At 36.2% G+C, this 15032-nt stretch overlaps 1 protein-coding gene across 4 annotated transcripts in view; it reads left to right on the forward strand.

Annotated features, from left to right (window-relative positions):
• The first annotated feature begins 2029 nt into the window (after positions 1-2029).
• The window catches only part of LOC134656866 (zinc finger CCCH domain-containing protein 13), a 109956-nt gene continuing 96953 nt past the window's right edge, over positions 2030-15032 (forward strand). For 2 of the 4 annotated variants that reach the window (XM_063512396.1, XM_063512398.1), the window contains exon 1: positions 2030-2259. The gene's annotated coding sequence lies outside the window, so the exon portion shown is untranslated. The remainder of the gene's footprint in view (positions 2260-15032) is intronic. The other 2 variants (XM_063512397.1, XM_063512399.1) reach the window with 2 other exon arrangements.

Here is a 15032-nt window from a genome sequence, read left to right on the forward strand (position 1 = left end):
TGTGCAAGTTGCGGAAAATTTCCTGGAAAGCTGGAGTGCTCGGAATTTTTAAAGGAAACTTTCATTTTGGAAATGAAAAATGTCGATGCCCATACAAAAATATGAGCGATTTGAGGATTCTGAAATATTTCCATGTGGAAATTTCGCAATTCTGAAAACTTTCAAACGGCACATTACTCATTTACCGCCTTTCTCCAGCAGGTATTTTGTTATTTTTATTCTAGGCTTGTTTGAAAAGAAATTGTCCCAATTAAAATTTATAATGTTGTTTCTTCTGTTTTACGTTCTCATTCATATTTAAAGGACTTGTTAGGAGCTGGCATATTAATTAAGTATGTAAATTACTTATACTAATTAATTATCCCGCTAAGGACCATTTTGATACGCTCACTCCGCATTAATTTTTCAAGAAATCTCAAGAAATGGCACCAAAAAGAAGCGAAAATACTGATGGTTTTAAAAGTTGAACATAGACCTAGTACTAATATAATTCGATAGTATGATAACTTGGATGGAGTTGATCGGAAGATGCTGTTGGAAAAGGGCCAACGCTTCTATAAAAAAACCGTCGAAGTGCGTGTCGAGTCAGGCATAATGGAGGGTTCCGTTCCTTCATATGACATGAAAAAGCCATCGAAATTAAACTTTTAGCATGTCGCCAAAAGCGACTATAAATTCAAGTGAGTGAAACCGTTGTCGTCTAAACAGCTATACCTACTGTTTTTTTTTCTTTTAGTTACCTACTTGTATTGTATGGAGTGCGCTCCTAATAATTTTAATAAAGTTGAGGAGGGATGAATAGAGGATAGTAGGTACATTTTCATACCTACTTTATTTTCGAATTGTAATTAATTCCAAAATACTTTGAAGAATTCGGACAGCACGGTAGATAACTGGTTTCTTGGTAACTGTATCCTTCATAACTGTGTAAAATCATGAGTATACGCTCAATATAATGAAGATCAATACAAAAAGCCTAAAATATCCAGTTAAACCGAAGCTAACCGTAATGATCGACCAATTTAAGATGATGATAATAATTTGAGGTACCTATTGGTGCGTTTTTGCGTCCATCCGTCTTTGGCCAGCGTTTTACTAATGTGAAACAGATAGCTAGATGGAGCGAGGCGCGACACGGTATCGAGGCCGAGATGCTGACACTGCTTGATACTTGCAGGCATGAGGCATTTTTATGTTTTAGCTTAAATCAATCCTTAACACCTAAGGCAACAACGTTTTTTGTTCACATGTGATTTGCAGGTTGCTAAATTGGGTAGGTATAGCGAACTAAACATAGGCCCTGGTTTCCGTGAACTTCCGTGAGACGCAAACATATTAAATCGACTTAAAATACGTGAGTGACCCGTTTTAATATGATCGTTTAAGAAATATTATACAGAAGCACGCGTAAAGGAACACAAAATGTTAATGCGTGGTTGCATAACTACCTTGCGTGTTCCTCTGCACTCTTGTGCCACTTCCGCAACACGGTCCTTTCTACCCAGGGTTAGCTGGCCCCGGAAACGGAAATCAATAATGTTTTAGTATAGAATCGAGCCGTCCCGTCAGTGAAATTCAACCTAGTTCTCTTTTCCTCAAGGCTCCTAACAAAACAAGAAGCCACATGTACAATTCTCAACTAGGAACTCTTTTAAGGCAACCTAAAACTTAAGGCTTTAATGTTTTAAACAAAACTTTACAGTTTTAAACAAAATCTTAAAGTTGGAATTAAACAGGTATCACGTTCACGTGTCAAAGGGTTAATTCACTCATCATGTAGGTAACAAAAACGCGTTTAAACCAAACCTGAAGAGAAGGGAACAGAAGGCCTACCGCGAACCACGTTCGACGTGTTGCCTCCCTGTCACACTTACGTACAAAATTACAAGTGCGACAGAGATGCAACATGTCGTACGTGGTTCGCGGTAGCCCCTCTGTAATCGCTAACTGTCATGAATGTCATGATCATGAAACATAAATAAACCTCAATAAAAAATAATTTCTCACCAAGCTAAGTATCAACTGTCATCGGTCGCGCTACACGCCAAAGTAAAGGTGAGCCTGCGCTCGCGCCAGTGACGTGTCTCCTCACTTCTTCAGTACCCGGTGGACCGTCTCCGCGCGCGTTCGTGTCACTCCTACCCGCATTCGAAAGTAGTGCTAGTGAGGTTGAATTGAATTGATAAAGTTACACTAATTTCCGAACGAAAGTTTTTAGTGTTGTGATTTTTTGGGAATATTGGAATTACAATTTAACCGGTAAGTTTATAATATACAGATGAAATAACTAGCTTTTGTTGAAATACGAAGCTTTTAACTTTCAAGAGGTTAACGTTTTGAGACGTCAGTCTGGATGTAGGACAAGGTGCGTTCAGTTAGTGTTTAGGTAGCGTTTGTAGATGCTTTTACTTCTGTCTATGTCTAGAACGCGCCAACTATGGGTCTGTTAGGGGTCAGTTTACAAACGTGTATCGTACCGTTTACCCAACTGGACAGTTTGGTACATTTAGTACCTACTTGTAAGTTAGGTGAAGGGAAATAACTTAAAAACTGACCCTCGTGTACGTGCAAAAGTGTTGCGGAATTATTGACAAAGTTCAATTATTTTGTGCATAAGGTAATATGGGGTAAGGGAAACATAGTTTATTTGGTTGAGGTAAGAGAAGAAGTATGATATTTCATTCCCTAAACGTTTTTCCCTTACCCCGAATAATTTATACATACCTAACCACTCTATAGTACCTAGTTTACATCTGAGGGCCTACCGCGAAAACCGAAATTCGCAAATTGCGGGGATCTTTCTCTTTTACCCCAATGAAGGCGTAATTAGAGTGACAGAGCAAGATGTCCGCAATTTGCCAACTTCGATTTTCGCGGTTATAGCCCTGATCTAAAAATTCGTGACTATAAACGACGGTGGCGATGCGACTAAATAGGTGAATGTCTTATAAGATAGTGTATTGCATTTCTGTACCTATAAAGGTAATTTTGGATAAGAGGAGCAGTATAACAGTCTCTTAAAAGTGTTCCTTTTGCCCCAGTGGTTCCATTGCCCCAAAGTGGGAGTTAAACCAAATAAAACGTAAAGGACTTGCTATTTCACTTTTATTACGACATTAAGATTTCATAACTAAGCAACAACCGGCATTATCATCAGATGCTTTTTTTTAATGTAGACTTAATGCTTTGCGTTCTCTTCCAACCAGACATAGTTACAGTTACCTGGGCGTTTTTTTTGTTGTCCCTGCACTTTTTTTTCAAATTTGGGATTTTTTATGTTATTTCTACTCAGAATCACGAGCTCTTTCTATCCTAATAGGAGAAAAAAGTATCCTAAGGTTTTTATTTCCATTCCGTCACCATTTTTCATAGACTTTGTATGGCGGTCGCGAAATGGAAAGATCGAAAAATGTATGGAAATTTTGGGACACTTTTTTTCTCCTATTAGGATAGAAAGAGCTCGTGATTCTGAGTAGAAATAACATAAAAAATCCCAAATTTGAAAAAAAAGTGTAGGGGACAACAAAAAAAAAACGCCCACCTACGCAGGCGCAGACGTTTGAAATAAAAACAAAACTCCTTGGAACCGGTCCCCTTCCGATTCCGTGCTCATGGTACGCAGCCAGAAGTATTTACAAAACATTTTGTTCTTAAGATTAAGATATCTTATCTTATCTAATCTAATACTTTTAAACGAGCAATTCTTGTTTATTTATTTATATATATTTCGGGGATCTCGGAAATGGCTCTAACGATTTCGATGAAATTTGCTATATGGGGGTTTTCGGGGGCGAAAAATCGATCTAGCTAGGTCTTATCTTTGGGAAAACGCTAATTTATGAGGTTTTATATGTTTTCCGAGTAAAGCTCGGTCTCCCAGATATGCTCTAGTAAATGGCTTGTTTCACTTTTTAACCGGCTTCTAAATTCCATTGGGAGGCTCTCAATTCGGACAAAGGTAGGCAAGTGCATTGGGGTAAGGTTGAAAGGGTTTATGATGAGGGATAAGATAAGAAGTCGCCCGTAATGCTTCGGCATACTCATGAAAAACTCTTTCAATCTTACCCCAACTCACTTAGGTTTATTTTTTTTTTATGTTTGTTTCCTCAGAACTCCGTTGTTTCTCAAACAATTTGGAAAATTATTTTTTAAAGTGGATTCCATGAGAAATTGAAGGAACTCTAATGTTATAATCTAAGTTTTATTAACTACTTTCGAGTCTCATAAACATACGCGACACCACAGAATAAATAATAGTACTAGGTACAGAAGACTCACTCTCTAACAAAACGCGTCTGTTACGATCAGCACAGATATGGCCGCTAGGTGGCGACAGCGCCACGCGCGGCTTATGGCTAGCCAACAAAATTGGTGTGGAACGGATCTACTTTTAGCTACCTGTAGCAAAGCGACGAAATCGCGGAGTGAGCCACGCCTGACGACACTCAGTTTTATAAGCTAATGCAAAATCATAATACCTAGGCACCTCAAACCTGTCACACAATAAATCTTCAGTGAGCCCCGGAGCACGGTGGTCCGAATCACGCTCATACCATTGTCCCTTCAAGCAACGCGACAAACCCATTAATAATCACATGAAAAACACTTCGCTCTGTAAATCCACGACAAAATTTATCATTTTGTTTTACCATTTCTATAAAAACTTGGACCCTTTTAGGACAGTTTTGTTTGTGTTGATTAGTTAAACGTAGAAGAGAAGGTAAGAAAGAAAAGTAAACAAACCTTGTTTTTTTGGGTTCATTGGGGTAACTTCGAAAGCGGGATAATTTTGAAAATGATACTTATCTAATCTAATAAACTAGAAGCACTTTCTACCTTGGTAAGCTTGGTAAAGTATGAAGTGATTCTAGTTTTATAGATATTTGCCATTTTCAAAATTAGCGCATTATACACCTTAGTTGTTTTTGTAGCGTAGGTAATTTATCATATCATTTATGGTAACTGGAAAAGAGGTTTTTATTTATTTTCGCCCCGTATATTGCTAAATATGCATGCCCAGCTATTAGCTACTGCTATATTAGCTACTAATCAGTAATAACATTACCTCCAAACAAGTTCAATGCCTTAATTTGTTCGAGACTAAGTACCGTAAACCCACCATACAGCGATTAGGGTGCACAAGATCAATTCGTAATTAAGTATCAATACCAATGTTATTTTGAATTTACTTAACCTTTTCGACGCCGTGTCAAACACAAAAGCTGTCACGCTGACGCCACGTCACCGAAGTGTCAAAACTGAAATTGAACTTTATGCATATGCACGTAGGTCTATGTTGCTCTGTGGTCTGTGACCGATTAATCGGTTTTTGGCGTGGCGTTGAACCTACGGTGCGGATATATCGGTCATTGGCGTCCATAAGGTTAAAAAACATAAAACGAAGATATTCGAGGCTAGTTTTGGACGATAGTTGGGAGATTTTAGATTATAGTTGGGTGGTTTTATGGTACGAGTAGGTAGCAAGCTGAAAATTATGCAATTGGGCGTATTACCTCATTGATTCTTGTATAAATACTTTTGTTTTCTGTTTTTCTCATTGTTTCCATTGATTATTCATTTGAGAGAATTGGGGTTTTGTTTCACCTATAATAAACATTCATTCTTTTAAAATAGACAAGCCGACATGAGTCGAGTTTTAGGCACGCCCCGCCACGCATTAATGAATTATTTCTTAACCTCAACATACTTATCTTAAATCGTAATCTAACTTAATTTTAACACATACATGTATTTGATAAGGATCCTGACCAAATGTTTAGTCATCTTTTGCATTTTTTCGAGAACGATTTTTGACTAAATATGAAAAGTCAAATTTGAACGCGTTATCTTACAAATGTTACGCGTTATCTTACAAATGTTACGCGTTGATGTCTTTTGTAAGGCGGTGGTCAAATATTTGGGTCCAGATTCTAATCTAAATGTTTACCTCATGTCCGGATATAGGTTGAAAAAAGCGTATACCTACGCATAAAAATGCCATATTCGTACTGAAACTACGTTTCTAAAGGTGTATCTCAGAACTAAGTCCAAGAAACGTGTATCGTAACGTAAACGTGTGACATATAAAAACGTATGATACGAATTAACATAATGCTGAAAGTCAGAATAATAATGAACGAAAATTAAGTAATAAGAATAAAGTTCATTGACCCTGTCATCTGCCGTTTTAGGTTAAGTACACAATGTCCTGTATGGGGACATGGGGACTGGGGACGGTACGTTTTCGAGTTGAACTTGGTTAAAATACATGGTCGTTTGTACTGATACTGTATAATAAATGAAACCTTACAATATTTCATGCGTTAAGATCCACAGAGCAACATAGACCTACGTGCATATGCATAAAGTTCAATTTCAGTTTTGATACTTCGGTGACGTCAGCGTGACAGCTTTTGTGTTTGACACGGCGTCGAAAAGGTTAAAAGTCACACTGCCAAAAAGCCGTTAGCTAGTAGCTTAGCGGTAAGAGCGTGCGAATTTAAATCCGGAGGTCGCGGGATGAAACCCCGTTTTGTATCAATAAGTTTTTCGGAACTTATGTACGAAATGTATCATACATTATTTGATCTTTACGTTTTTCGGTAAAGGAAACATCGTGAGGAACCAGAACCAGACCAGACTACTCTCAATAAGTCAGATGGCAGTCGCTTTTTTAAAAAGTAATGTCTATGCTAATTCTTGGGATTAGTTGTCAAGCGGTTCCCATAAGCCGTGACAAAAAGCCCAAACGCGAGGAAGATGATGATGAGTTCATCGACTCAGTTATAACTCATCTTACATCTACCGGCCGTCAGTATTCGCCCAGTGGCCATTCGCACCTTTCAGGTCGGTTACATAAAGCGTAAGTAGGTAATTGTAGTGAGCGATCGAACGTGTTAAGTGCGCGAACAAGGCTTACGTAAGGGTCAGGGGGCACGCGAAGAGAACTTGCGTCAGTGCCTTTGTTTGCAGAAAACAGTTTTTTAACCTTTTCGACGCCAATAACCGATATATCCGCACCGTAGGTTCAACGCCAAAGACCGATTAATCGGTCACAGACCACAGAGCAACTTAGACCTACGTGCATATGCATAAAGTTCAATTTATGCATACGCATTTTGTTTCCTCTATTTCGAAGTGTTTTCTGAATGCCAATTTTTTTGTGGAAACATATTGTTTACGCATTAGCATATACATTTGTACTTATTTCCCGGTATGCAATAAATAAGATAAATGATCATAACAGACCCTAAAAACATGATTAACGAATTATGTTCAATATTTTGCACAGATAATATTAAACTTAAACACAGAGAAATAATAACAGGAACCTAGGCGCCGCCATACAATCGAAGAAACGCTCTCTTTTTAAAACGACTTGTTGGAATTAGATGAAACCAAACCATTTAAGAAACACATATCCATGCCTGGTAAGTACGAGTTTTCGTTACTAGAAATTGTAATACAAAGAATACAGAGCGAGTAAACTTTTTACATACAAATCTTCTACACGCTGTATTTTATTTGTATTACAATTCCCAACTATAAAAACTAGTAGCATACATATCTACTTTATCTTATTTTATTTATAAGTATCCTTACAGTTATTTAGGTTTAGGCATATATCATTTGATATTTACCAGTCGCTTTTCGGTGAAGGAAAACATCGTGAGGAAACCGGACTAATCCCAATACGGGCCTAGTTTACCCTCTGGGTTGGAAGGTCAGATGGCAGTCGCTTTCGTAAAAAACTAGTGTCCACGCCAATTACTGGGAATAGTTGTCAAGCGGACCCCAGGCTCCCATGAGCCGTGGCAAAATGCCGGTACAACGCGAGGAAGATGATGATGACAGTTATTTAAATACCTACATAAATATTATTGGACATTCTTACACAGATTGGCCAAGTCAGCTTGTGTTGTGGGTACCTACTCAGACAACGATATATGTAATACCTATATAAATACTCAAATACATAAAAAACAACCATGACTCAGGAAAAATATCTGTGTCATCCATCACACAAATAAATGCCCTTACTGGTATTCGAACCCAGGACCATCGGCTTGACAGGCAGGGTCACTACCCATTAGGCCAGACCGGTGGTCGAGTTATTTGTATTATTAGGTTTAAGTATTAGATAGATACAATCAAAAAGGAGTAACTACAGCTCATGCAATATGATCCTGTTCCATTGTATCCCGCTCTTCCCTTCGTGGAATTACCTCAGTCAGCACACGGGAAGCATTCTAACACTTATCGATGTAAGCTTTTAAAAGTAGACCTTCATGAATCGTAATAACGTCTTCGTGCAGTAAAAAGGGCACAGCGGGTCGAATGGGCCCGATTAAACGTGTGTCAGGCGCTGTAAAGGTCGATTTACACGGACAGGCGTGCGGCTGTCACATCTCAAATGTGTTGCGAAACATGGCGTTGATAGACATAATTTAACGTATTGTTATTATTGTAATCTTTATTTATTTATCTTCTCAGTTTAGGTTCTTTATAATATGAATATAAAACTAAAATATAAAAACACTAACAAAACAATACAAAATACATATAAACACATTATAAAAAACCTAACCTAGGGTGCCGCCAGCAGCGGCAAGGCGGACTATCCGCGCCGTGTCCAAGATCACCGCCTTCTGCATCTGGCCCTTGATCCAACCACCTAGCGAGAGTCTCTCAAGATGTTGGTCGAGACTCTTCGCTATTAGACCGTTCGTAGAAAACGTTGTTATTGTAATTATTATACAAATTATTAGTTGAAGGTAAACATTTAACTATACAAGTCAGGAATAAAATGATTCTGGTTGTTACTTTGAACTAATGTTGACATGGCAGATTATTTTACGTACATACTTATAAAATTAAATCAAAGACTAACAATTTATTAATTACTAGTGTAGAGCTTACGTAAAACTTGTTGATTGTTTTTTAAGTAATTTTACTTCAGAAACACTTTGGCATGTCAATAAGTAGAAAAGATGCTTACTAAAAACTGAAAACACTACTACGTGAGTGACCCGTTTTTAATATATTTACTATGTCTTTGTCTCACGGAAGTTTTGTTATTAAAATTGAAAACACTATTTCAAATCATGCTTTCTTTCGTTTTAAATAAATGAAACTTGCAAATTGTCACGGGTTACGTTAGGATGGGTTTACTACAAACATCAACTACTACTGACTTTTTATTAAGTTACTATAGCGAACTTTTTATTAAATACCGTTTAAAGTAAGGTTAGTTTTTATTACGCTTGTCAGTAGTTTATCGCCCTACGGATATTAATAAATTAATTTTAAAATGCTAAGTAGCTACCAAAGTTATTAATGGCCTTAGTAGCCTGTGAAAATACATACAGCGGGACAGGACGTATTTCTCAAATGACTAAAAGTTTTACGTTAAACGCTAAATCAAGATTAGTTGCATACTTCTGCCTAGAACTAAAGAGCTTACGGGAAAAGCTAATTAATAAAACCCTTATACACAGGGCGTTGTCCTATGTTATAGTGAATACAAAAGTAATTTATTACACGACTGCCCAAAAAAAGAGTGTATTGTTACACCTGCTAATTGGCTACTTTCCTACTAGTCAAATCAGCTTCTTTTTTAGAACTGTCAAAACGATTTTCTAATATGAAATTTATATGAAAACGTGTGTAGTGACGTCACGGTCAACTCACCTACTTTTTATGTTTCAATCAAATTTATTTCTAAGTCAGGAATAAAATGATTCTGGTTGTTACTTTGAACTAATGTTGACATGGCAGATTATTTTACGTACATACTTATAAAATTAAATCAAAGACTAACAATTTATTAATTACTAGTGTAGAGCTTACGTAAAACTTGTTGATTGTTTTTTAAGTAATTTTACTTCAGAAACACTTTGGCATGTCAATAAGTAGAAAAGATGCTTACTAAAAACTGAAAACACTACTACGTGAGTGACCCGTTTTTAATATATTTACTATGTCTTTGTCTCACGGAAGTTTTGTTATTAAAATTGAAAACACTATTTCAAATCATGCTTTCTTTCGTTTTAAATAAATGAAACTTGCAAATTGTCACGGGTTACGTTAGGATGGGTTTACTACAAACATCAACTACTACTGACTTTTTATTAAGTTACTATAGCGAACTTTTTATTAAATACCGTTTAAAGTAAGGTTAGTTTTTATTACGCTTGTCAGTAGTTTATCGCCCTACGGATATTAATAAATTAATTTTAAAATGCTAAGTAGCTACCAAAGTTATTAATGGCCTTAGTAGCCTGTGAAAATACATACAGCGGGACAGGACGTATTTCTCAAATGACTAAAAGTTTTACGTTAAACGCTAAATCAAGATTAGTTGCATACTTCTGCCTAGAACTAAAGAGCTTACGGGAAAAGCTAATTAATAAAACCCTTATACACAGGGCGTTGTCCTATGTTATAGTGAATACAAAAGTAATTTATTACACGACTGCCCAAAAAAAGAGTGTATTGTTACACCTGCTAATTGGCTACTTTCCTACTAGTCAAATCAGCTTCTTTTTTAGAACTGTCAAAACGATTTTCTAATATGAAATTTATATGAAAACGTGTGTAGTGACGTCACGGTCAACTCACCTACTTTTTATGTTTCAATCAAATTTATTTCTAAGTCAGGAATAAAATGATTCTGGTTGTTACTTTGAACTAATGTTGACATGGCAGATTATTTTACGTACATACTTATAAAATTAAATCAAAGACTAACAATTTATTAATTACTAGTGTAGAGCTTACGTAAAACTTGTTGATTGTTTTTTAAGTAATTTTACTTCAGAAACACTTTGGCATGTCAATAAGTAGAAAAGATGCTTACTAAAAACTGAAAACAAATTTATATGAAAACGTGTGTAGTGACGTCACGGTCAACTCACCTACTTTTTATGTTTCAATCAAATTTATTTCTATTAAATATTATTTAAAAATAACTGCAATCTATATTTTTCTAATAATTATCTGGTGCTTTATTTCGTGCACGGTGGGAAATAATTTATTTTAAGTAGAGGAAAGTACCCAATTGTCTTAATTAATAATTATTCTGCTTTTACTTTTACCTTGTTATGTAGATGTACTCCAATCAATGCTGTTTTGAGCAGTAGTTTTATCGGCACCTACCAGACGTTAACTGGACTTTCTACGATCAAACTGCTCTCAGCCAGTTTATTTCTAATTATTGATCGGTTGGACCATTTGAAAGTTAAGATTTACAGTCAACAACATTTCACGATTGTGAACTCTATTGTTTAAAGTGTTAGAGCTATTTTAGCGGAACTGAGCACTTATTATATGTTATATTTTGCGCCGAGTGCTGTTGTGCAACAATTAGATGAGATGTGATTAATGAGAGAAAAGGAAGACTGCATAGGTGCTGTGTAAGTGCAATAAGGAAAGCTATACGTGAAGTGGCATTTTATTGTAATGCTGACTTGTAAATCGATAGCTATATTCTACCATGTCGTTGCATCTGCTGATACAATCTTCAACGTTTAGGTATGTTGCATAGAAACTAGAAACTAGTTACTATTCCTGTCGTGGTTTCGAAAACTGTGGCCACCCTCTCTATGGAGTCATTGAATTTTAGATTTGTATTTACATAGGTTTGCACGTTGATAACTTAACTCTCTAGAAGATAGTATCAACACCTAAAGTGTCATTCAATAGAACTTGCGAACTATGTAAACAAAAGTTACTAGTAATTTGACATTCAGTGTCAATTTTAGTATGGCGTTTTGTTTACATAGTTAGCAAGTTCTATTGAATGACACTTTATGTGATTCATTCGTTTTCTAGAAGGATTATTGGATTCCCTTATCCCTATGTTAAGTTTTTGTTAATTTTATATCTATTTAATACCTTTAAACGAGCAATTCTTGTTTATTTATTTATTTATATATATATATATATATTTCGGGGATCTCGAAAACGGCTCTAACGATTTCGATGAAATTTGCTATACGGGGGTTTTGGGGGCGAAAAATCGATCTAGCTAAGTCTTATCTCTGGGAAAACGCGCATTTTCGAGTTTTTATATGTTTTCCGAGCGAAGCTCGGTCACCCAGATATTACCAAACAAAGTGTGCACATTGATAACTCTGTTTTTTTTTGTGCAATTATATATGTTCAAAACAATTGAGCCGATTTAGATGAATAATGTGTTAATAGATTTGTACAAATTCTCACTTAGCTCATGTGATATGTTTATAAAAAGTTCTTGTTCAGGTAAAAGTAATAATTCTTTATTAACAACTGTTAAAGGGGTGTTTCTAAATAATAATAAAAACAATAGTCTGATACACTACAGGTTTAAAACATACTTGTTTCCAATCAGGAATGTCTGAAGCAGTAACTAAAAGCTTTGCTTCTTTATTGCAATGGTATTACAGTTTTGAAACGACATAAAACAGTATCAATTGAATTGTGTTACGTTGTTTTAGAAATCAGTTGAATAGTAAACCGCACCCATAGCGCCTGGGCTATATTTAGCTCGGGAGCACTCACCCTGGCTACCGATTGTGTCTATGTATCCGTTTACTTTGTATATAACTAGACCCTGTGTATTATATTTAAAGATGTTCGTTTGTGTGTGTGCAATTTCTTTGGAAAACTCACTTTTTACGTGGATATCAAGTGTGCAGTTTGTCTAAAATTTGGACAATCAACTTTAAATCAAACGTATTTATTAAACACTGCTGCTGCAGAGCTGCTGTATTGAAGGTTCAGATTGCTTATGATTGCCAAACTGCGACATCAGACGGCACCCGTAGAAGAAGATTACCGTAAGGATATTCTGATATTTCGTGAAGCTGTAAACTCAACGCGGTCACCGGAAATCCATGGTATACCGGCCCCTTTTAAAAGTGACTTGAAAAAGGGCCGATGTAATAAGCGCCTAAGCGCCACTTGCATCATTTCACTAACCCGAGGTTAACCGGTTAAACCTGAAGTTACCATGGTTACCAGTACAATTTGACATTATGTTAACGGTTTAACCGCTTAACCTTGGGTTAGTGGGATGGTACAAGTGGCCCTAAGACGTGAAGATCACGTACGGTAGACATCCTGACCGGATGCGCACGCGCTGCGGTTGTGCGGTGACCGGGGCTGCGAGTAATGCTATTGCAACTGCGTATCTAGTACTAGTTGAAAGCTCGAACGAGCCTGCATAAGGACTTAGGACCAGCGTTATCGACATCACCGGTCCGTCGAGACATCACTGTAACTGTGATTCCCATTTTAATTGTGGTTTCTTGCCTTATTACCTATTGCTACAATTAATTTGTCCTCCCAAAAAACATCGATTGACACCATGAAAAACAAAACACTTGCCTATCGCAACGACACTGAAAAAACAATTAGTCGAACTAATTAAGTAATTCAAAAAATTACTGAATTTAAGTAATAAAGAAATCAATTTTGATCAATTTCCTAAACCGAAGTTCAAATTCTTTGTGTACCTAAGTAGTAACAAAAATTTTGTTACTGTTATGAAAACATTTCTTTCAGTAAAATCTGGAGGTCCAATTACACTGGCTGAAATAGCGACTCATTTGCGCTCATTATGAAAATACGTCCCCGTGACCCGGCGCAGGAAGCCTCGCTCGTCTGTATGATAATGTCCTGGTGCCAATCTATGTTAGTGGCGGCTGTGACTTGAGTTCTCTATTGCAGAATTGATTCAAAAAAGGAAGTTATGTGTCATTTCCGTGATGATTGGTGTCTGGTTCCTATCGCTGTAACGGTAACATACGGGTTAGGATTCCTAAAAGAGTAACCTCTCCTTTGTCACATTGCTTTGTTTAAGTTCGGAGTAAGCCTCGCTCGTCTGTATAATAATGTCGTGGTGCTAATTGTATATGTTAGTGGCATTAGTGACTTGACTCCTCTATTGCAGAATTTATTAATTATTACTTATAAAAAAGACGTAATGTACTAAAGAACGACGTTAGACGTTATGTAATCATCAAACTTGCTTGCTTTATCTAGTTCTTATCGTTTTAACAGTTACTGAAAGGGATCCATCCTTTCCTTTGTACATGTTTCTGTTATTATTAAAAGCTATTTAGTCTTTATCGATCATTCTATAAGTATGGTTGTATTATGTATGTACCTAAATATTGTTAGCATTCAGCTAAGTAAATGTATGTAGATGGATCTCCCTTGGTAGGTACCTGTAAGAATGAATCCTGTAAAATCTGAACTCTTAATATTTAACAAGAACTAATGGCTCACTGATATACGAAGTCTAAAGCAATATAGAAAAGTAAAGGATGACTCACGCTTACATGACATTTTCTATGACGACTGATCGGTGATCACGTGCTGCTTTCTATAGAAACCGAAGTGCCGTAAGCTCCGGCCCAGCCCCGACCCGGTCTAGCGTGAGTCATCCTTAACTCACAAGCTTTAGGTACCTAAATCTAAGTACCTTCCTATATTCGTATCTTATCTTCATAAAAATAGCTCAAACGGAGACCACCAAAGTGTACTAAATTGAAGTGGTTTTGCAATAAGTAAGGTACATGTAGGTATATGTATTTCCTGAGAAAAAAAATGAGTGCAATAGGTAAGAGACTAGTTTCAATGTTTTTATGGTTTCACCAATTAAAACTCTTGAATTTAAGATTTCGCACGCTTGTTATTTTATTTAAAGTTACGTGCAGATTTCAATTATTTAGAAACCGTTCACCTTTACGTAGTTATTATCGACAGGTTATATTAATTATTATAAGTCAACACATTTACAAAACATGTTTTTATATTTTGTAAAATGATGATATAATAAAATATGAAAATATGAAAATATTTAAATATTTTCATATTTTGAATATGCTTGCGCGCCAAAAATTAGCCAAAAGCATGCGATATTAAGATACCGTATTTGAAAACATGCCCAACTTTTTTCATTGTATTTTTGCATCAATTGATCAGTTGTGCTTAACTATTATTAATATTTGATATAGGTAGATGTACGCGAAAAACATTGAACATGA

The sequence above is a fragment of the Cydia amplana genome, chromosome 19, assembly GCF_948474715.1.
Source record: "Cydia amplana chromosome 19, ilCydAmpl1.1, whole genome shotgun sequence".
NCBI lineage: Eukaryota > Metazoa > Arthropoda > Insecta > Lepidoptera > Tortricidae > Cydia > Cydia amplana.